Genomic DNA, 8,340 nt, shown 5'->3' with positions numbered 1-8,340 from the left:
GACTGACGCTATTTTCAGTAGAACTGCCATGATGTTGTTTTATGTGTACAAAAGAAAAGTTCTCGGAATGTCCTGAAAATTCACGGAGCGACTTTTTGGAAAATATAAAAAATATTGGCGAAAAAATCAAGACCAGGGGGCCCACACCCTGTCCACGAGACAGGGGGCGTGCCCCCTCCCCCTGGGCACGTCCCTCTATCTCGTGGGCCCCCTGGACCTCCACCGACCTCAACTCCAACTCCATGTATTCACGTTCGGAGAGAAAAAAATCAGAGGGAAAGTTTCATCGCGTTTTACAACACAGAGCCGCCGCCAAGCCCTAATCTCCCTCGAGAGGGCTGATCTGGAGTCCGTTCGGAGCTCCGGAGAGGGGGATTCGTCGCCGTCGTCATCATCAATCATCCTCCATCACCAATTTCATGATGCTCACCGCCGTGCGTGAGTAATTCCATCGTAGGCTTGCTGGACGGTGATGGGTTGGATGAGATTTACCATGTAATCACTTTAGTTTTTGTTAGGGTTTGATCCCTAGTATCCACTATGTTCTGAGATTGATGTTGCTATGACTTTGCTATGCTTAATGCTTGTCACTAGGGCCCGAGTGCCATGATTTCAGATCTGAACCTATTATGTTTTCATGAATATATGTGTGTTCTTGATCCTATCTTGCAAGTCCATAGTCACCTATTATGTGTTATGATCCGACAACCCCGAAGTGATAATAATCGGGATACTTCTCGGTGATGACCATAGTTTGAGGAGTTCATGTATTCACTATTTGCTAATGCTTTGTTCCGGTTCTCTATTAAAAGGAGGCCTTAATATCCCTTAGTTTCCGCTAGGACCCCGCTGCCACGGGAGGGTAGGACAAAAGATGTCATGCAAGTTCTTTTCCATAAGCACGTATGACTATTTACGGAATATATGCCTACATTACATTGATGAACTGGAGCTAGTTCTATGTCACCCTATGTTATAGCTATTACATGAGGAATCGCATCCGGCATAATTATCCATCACTGATCCATTCTCTACGAGCTTTTCACATATTGTTCTTCGCTTATTTACTTCTCCGTTGGTACTGTTACATCTACTACAAAAACCCAAGAACTATTATCTTTACTTTTGCCACCGTTACCTTTATTATCATACCACTTTGCTACTAAATACTTTGCTGCAGATACTAAGTTATCCAGGTGTGGTTGAATTGACAACTCAACTGCTAATACTCAAGAATATTCTTTGGCTCCCCTTGTGTCGAATCAATAAATTTGGGTTGAATACTTTACCCTCGAAAGCTGTTGCGATCCTCTACACTTGTGGGTTATCAAGACTAATTTCTGGCGCCGTTGCCGGGGAGCATAGCTCTATTCTCTGAGTCACTTGGGATTTATATCTGTTGATCACTATGAAGAATTTGAAAGACGCGAAAACTACGATCTATCCCTCAACTACGAGGGGAGGTAAGGAACTGCCATCTAGCTCTGCACTAGATTCTCCTTCTGTTTTGAGTAAGCTTGCGACACCTAAACCTACTACTGCTATGAACTCTGATATGTCGCATGTTATTGATGATGTCACTTCTGCTATGCATGATACTTATGATGAAACTACTTCTGTGTGTGATACTACTTTGCCATTAGGTGAATTTCTTGATGAACAACTTGCTAGAGTTAGGGGGAATGAAATTATTGAAGATGCTATTATTGATGATAGTGATGATGAAAATTCTCCCAATGATTATGAATTGCTTGTTGTTCCTGAGGGTTATGTTATGAATGAAGAAGCTGTTAGAGCTATCTTTGCTTGCAATGATAGATATGATCTTAAGAAATTATTAGCTAAATGGAAGCAGCAGTCTCTTAATGCTAGAATGAAACCCGACCCTGCTTTTGCTACTTCACCTATTTGTGTTACTGATAAGGATTATGAATTCTCTGTTGATCCTAAGATTATTACTTTAGTTGAATCTGGTCCTTTTTATGGCCTTGAATCTGAAACTGTTGTGGCACATCTTACCAAGTTGAATGATATATCTATCCTGTTTACTAATGATGAGAAGTCTCGCTATTATTATATCCTTAAGATATTTCCGTTCTCATTAAAGGGTGATGCTAAGACTTGGTATAATTCTCTTGCTCCTGGTTGTGTGTGTAGTCCTCGGGATATGATTTATTACTTCTTTGCTAAATATTTCCCTGCTCATAAGAAACAAGCTGCCTTGCGGGAAATATATAATTTCGTGTAAATCAAAGAAGAGAGTCTCCCACAAGCTTGGGGGAGGCTTCTCCGGTTGCTCAATGCTTTGCCTGATCATCCTCTCAAGAAAAATGAAATATTTGATATCTTTTATAATGGACTAACCGATGCTTCTAAGGACTACTTGGATAGTTGTGCTGGTTGTGTTTTCAGGGAAAGAACCATCGACGAAGCTGAATTGCTATTGAATAATACGTTGACTAATGAAAATAATTGGACTCTTCCCGAGCCAATTCCTGAGGCAATACCTGAACCAATTGAGCCAACTCCTGATCCTATTCCTAAACCCACTCAGAAAAAGAGAGGTGTTTTATTTCTCAGTCCTGAAGATATGCAAGAGGCAAAGAAATCAATGAAAGAAAAAGGTATTAAAGTTGAAGATGTTAAGAATTTACCTCCTATTGAAGAAATACATGGTCTTAATATACCGCCTGCCGAAGAATCACATTGTCTTGATAACCCGACACAGGTAGTAAAGGTAAATTCTCTCTATAGATATGATAAAGTTGAAATCCCCTCTACTAAATTTCATAGCCCATGCTTAGATGAATTTGATGACTTTATGGCTAGACAAGAAAGTTTTAATGCTTATGTTGATAGAGAGTTAAAGAATAATGCTTTCAAGATAGGACACGTGAGCGATAATATGGCTAGAGTTAAAGGTGAACTTAAACTCATTAGCAAATATACTTCTATGGTTGCTACTCAAGCTGAGCAAGTACTTAAAGCTCAAAATGATTTGCTTGATGAATTAAATAATAAAAATGACTTTGTTGTTAGAGTGGCTACTAGAACTAGTAGAATGACTCAGGAACCTTCGTATCTTGAAGGCCACCCTAAGAGAATCGAGCAAGATTCTCAGAGAAATAATTTAGAGGCACCTAGTTCTTCTAAAAAGGAGAAAAAGAAAAACGATAGAACTTTGCATGCTTCTAGTGAACCTACTGTAGACACACCTGAGAATTCCAATGATATTTCTATTTCTGATGCTGAAACACAATCAGGTGATGAACATGAACCTAGTGATAATGTTAATGATAATGTTCATGTTGATGCTCAACCTAGCAAAAACAACGATGTAGGGATTGAACCTGCTGTTGATCTTGATAACCCACAATCAAAGAATCAACGTTATGATAAGAGAGATTTTGTTGCTAGGAAGCACGATAGAGAAAGAGAACCATGGGTTCAGAAACCCATGCCCTTTCCTCCTAAACCATCCAAGTCAAAGGATGATGAGGATTTTGAGCGCTTTGCTGAAATGATTAGACCTATTTTCTTACATATGCGCTTAACTGATATGCTCAAAGTAAATCCTTATGCTAAGTATATGAAGGATATCATTACAAATAAAAGAAAGATACCGGAAGCTGAAATTTCCACCATGCTTGCTAATTACACTTTTAAGGGTGGAATACCAAAGAAACTTAGAGATCCCAGGGTACCAACTATACCATGCTCCATTAAAAGAAATTATGTTAGAACTGCTTTATGTGATCTTGGAGCCGGTGTTACTGTTATGCCTCTCTCTTTATATCGTAGACTTGATTTGAATAAGTTGACACCTACTGAAATATCTTTGCGAATGGCTGATAAATCAACTGCTATACCTGTCGGTATTTGTGAGGATGTGCCTGTTGTGGTTGCAAATGTCACTATCTTAACGGACTTTGTTATTCTTGATATTCTCGAGGACGATAGTATGTCTATTATTCTTGGTAGACCTTTTTTGAATACTGCAGGGGCTGTTATTGATTGCAACAAAGGCAATGTCACTTTTCATGTTAATGGTAATGAGCATACGGTACAATTTCTGAGGAAACAATCTCAAGTTCATAGCATCAATTCTATTGGAAAAGTCCCAACTATTATTATTTGAGGTTTTGAATTTCCTCTCCCTACTGTCAAGAAAAAGTATGATATTCTTATTGTTGTGGATTTTCATATCCCCATTGAGGTAACTTAGTGTTATTCAAAATTTCTCCAGTTCCATGTTATTCGGAATGAGTTTGTTAACAAGACTTGATCAACCTTATTAGTGGATTCATTTTGATGATCACGAGATGGATGAAACTAGAAGGCACAACCTTCTGTACCCACCTTTTTACTTCCCGTATTTAGAATAAATAAAGCAAAAATAGTATTATCTGTCTGTTTTCTTATTTATCCGTGCATTAAAAAATAGCCTGAAAATAAAAGTGCTCCAAATGCCCTGCAAATTTAGTACGATTTTTTATGGAATATTTGAGGATTTTAGGCACTGAAAACACTGCAGGAGGGGCAAGCACCAGGCCACGAGAGTGGAGGGCGCGCCCACCCCACCTGGGCGCGCCCCTTGTCTCGTGGGCCCCTGGTGGCCCTCCTCCACTTATGCCAGCACCCACACACTTCATCTTCTACCCAAAAAAATCCCCGTCCAGCTCAAGCACGAGTTCTAGCTCATTTTGCTGCGATTTTTGATCTCCTTGCTCAAAGCTCCATTTACAAAACTGCTTTGGGAGATTGTTGCTTGGTATGTGACTCCTCTATTGGTCCAATTAGTTTTTGTTCTAGTGTTTTATTCATTGCAAAATTTTGCTGCATAGGTGACCATGTTCTTGAGATTGCATGTTGAATTTATGAGGTCCCAAATAATTCTGATGCATGATATAGGCTCTAGGCACTTGTAGGAGTAGTTGCTACCAATCTTGTTTAGTTTTATTCACTTTTATTTTGAAGTTACTAAAATTTCAAAAAAAATCAGAAAATGTTAAAGAAATTTTTGAGGGGCTCTTCTAGCCAAGGCTCTCAGGAAAAACAAGCCAAAGAGAAGGAAAAAGCCAAGTATAATCTTCCTCGCTTAGCGGAAGTGTGTCGTGTGAATGGCCATGCAATGATTTCTTGAAAGAAGCTAGAATTCATGAAGATTTTTATTCTTTGATCGAGACTGCGGGCCTCACCGGTTTCATCAACGACCGAATCAGTCAGTGTCTCTTACTCACTAATACTTTCGTGCAAAACTTTTATTATTATCCTAAGAAGTCACCGCCTGCAGTATCATTTCATTTATACGATGAATTTAGAGAAATGTCTTTACGTAATTTTTGCGGTGTGTAGGATACCTTATGAGGGAGAATTAGAGGAACCCCATCATAAAGATGTGGATGGCTTTGTTAATACTATCGCTGTAGAGGAGCCAAAGAAGGGTTCTGAGGCAAAAATCTCTAGCATACACTTTCCTGTTTTACGCTACTTTGCCATATTTGCTAGTAGATGCTTGATTGGTCATGGAAATAGTGGAAGCTTTAGTGTTCCTGATATTATCATTCTTCAACATGCCTTGCTTGGAGACAATACTTTTAGTATGGGTGCCGTCGTTGCTAAACGGCTAGCCCTGAATCGTACAAAAGGCCCCATATTTGGAGGTATCTATGTTGCACGTCTTGCTAGACATTTTCAGATACCCATTAGGCACCATGAGAAAGAGGAGACAAAATTGCCTCCTCGCATTTTAGATTACAAGAGCATGGTAGCACACAAGTTTATTGTTGACAACGAAGAGAAGATGCTCTTGTATAAACTTAGATTTAATAAGAAACACATTGAGATTATTATTTTGCCTGCGCCTGTGTTGTTTGATTTGCTTGCAGAAAATTTTCTTGTCACACCGGAAGCGGTGAACAATCATCGAGCCCAAGCTTTTACTCCAGAACCTGAACCTGAGCCGGAACCTGATCTGGACCCTTATCGTGATCATCTATCCAGTGGGATCCGGAGATGACCAGCCAGTGGTATCCTGACTACACCTCCCAGTACAACGGGGAGAGTAGCGGCGGTCCTTGGTACTAGACCAACTTAGGCCAAAAGCCTAAGCTTGGGGGAGTACGTATTTCTCACCGACTTTACATTCATGTTCACACACTAGTCTTCGGTGCTCATACTCTTTCATTGTATTATCCATGCTAGTTTAAATTTCTTTTTCTAGTTTTCTTCTTGTATGTTTGATAAACCTTAAGAAAAAAACCAAAAAAATTAGTTAGTTTAATTTCCATGCTTGTAGTAGAAATTAAAATGAAAACCCAAAAAGATTTCTAGTTCTTCTTCTTACTTGTTGGGAGCTTTCCCGTGTAAATAGTTTTATTTTCTTTTCTTTCCTTTGGGGGTCGAGAAGACCATATTGAAAATGTTTAGTGGCTCTCATATGCATGATTGTTTATTTAACTTAGAGCCCATATTACTTGTCTTCTCTCTTGAGTTGAATGCTTGCAGATTCCAGCTTAGTCCAATGCACGTGCACTCTTATTATTATACACATCGTTCGGTCGTGTAAGTGAAAGGCAATAGTGACGATATATGATGGGCTTATTGGGATGAGAAAAGCTGGTATGAACTCGACCACTTTTGTTTTTGTAAATATGATGAGTTCATCGTTTCCGAGTCATCTTATTATGAAGTAAACATATTTGCAATGACATTTAGAGATTATAGTTGCTTGTGCCATGCTTGATTAGCTATGAGTTATAATGGTTTACCTTGCGTGCCAACATGCTATTAGAATGATTATGATGTGATATGATGGGATGGTATCCTCCTTTAAATGAATTGAGTGACTCGACTTGGCACATGTTCATGCATGTAGTTGAATCAAATCAACATAGCCTTCATGATATTTATGTTCATGGTGGATTATATCCTACTCATGCTTGTATTCGGTGTGAATTAATTTTAATGCATGTTTATGACTGTTGTCGCTCTCTCAGTTGGTCACTTCCCAGTCTTTTGCTAACCTTCACCTGTACTAAGCGGGAATACAGCTTGTGCATCCAAACTCCATAAACCCCAAAGTTGTTCCATATGAGTCCACTATACCTTCCTATATGCGGTATTTACCTGCCGTTCCAAGTAAATTTGTATGTGCCAAACTCCAAACCTTCAAATGAAATTCTGTTTTGTATGCTCGAGCAGCTCATGTTACAACTAGGGCTGCCTATATCTTCCATGCTAGGTGGGTTATTCTCAAGAGGAGTGGACTCCGCTCCTCATTCACGAGAAAGGGTCGGTAACCGGGATGCCCAGTCCCATGATCCAAAAAGATCAAAGCAAATCAAAATAATTAAACAAACCCCCCCAGGGTTGTTGTTAGTTGGAGGCACTCGTTGTTTCGAGCAAGCCATGGATTGATGCTTGATTGGTGGATGGGGGGGTATAAATATTTACCATTCTGTTTGGGAACTGCCTATAATGCATGTAGTATGGAAGATAAAGCCATCTCACAGTTGTTGCGTTGATAGTGAAAGTATGCCGCTCAAAATGTTATTCAATCTCTATTTTAAAATCGAGCTCTGGCACCTCTACAAATCCCTGCTTCCCTCTGTGAAGGGCCTATCTATTTACTTTTATGTTGAGTCATCACCCATCTTATTAAAAAGCACCAGCTGGAGAGCACACTGTCATTTGCATTCATTACTATTGGTTTATATTGGGTATGACTTGACTGGATCTCTTTTACCATGAATTACAATGTTTAGTCAGTCCTTGATCTTTAAAGGTGCTCTGCATTTATGTTTTGCGGTCTCAGAAAGGGCTAGCGAGATACCATTTTGTTATATCATGTTATGATTATTTTGAGAAAGTGTTGTCATCTGAGTTTTATTATTATGGCTTGCTAGCTGATTATGCTATTGATATGAGTAATTGTGAGACCTAAGTGTTATTGTGAGTATGGTTAGTTCATAATATTTGCTGAAACCTGAATGATTGTTTTGCATGTTTACAACAACAAGAGCAAACAGAGTTTGTAAAAGTTTTTCTTTATCACTTTCAGTTTATCAACTGAATTGATTGAGGACAAGCAAAGGTTTAAGCTTGGGGGAGTTGATACGTCTCCAACGTATCTACTTTTCCAAACACTTTTGCCCTTGTTTTGGACTCTAACTTGCATGATTTGAATGAAACTAACCCGGACTAACGTTGTTTTCAGCAGAACTGCCATGATGTTGTTTTATGTGTAGAAAAGAAAAGTTATCGGAATGTCCTAAAAATCCACGGAGCGACTTTTTGAAAAATATAAAAAATATTGGCGAAAGAATCAAGACCAGGGGG

This window comes from Triticum aestivum, chromosome 5B (genome assembly GCF_018294505.1).
Source record: "Triticum aestivum cultivar Chinese Spring chromosome 5B, IWGSC CS RefSeq v2.1, whole genome shotgun sequence".
NCBI classification, from domain to species: Eukaryota; Viridiplantae; Streptophyta; class Magnoliopsida; order Poales; family Poaceae; genus Triticum; species Triticum aestivum.
This window is presented reverse-complemented; position numbering follows the sequence as displayed.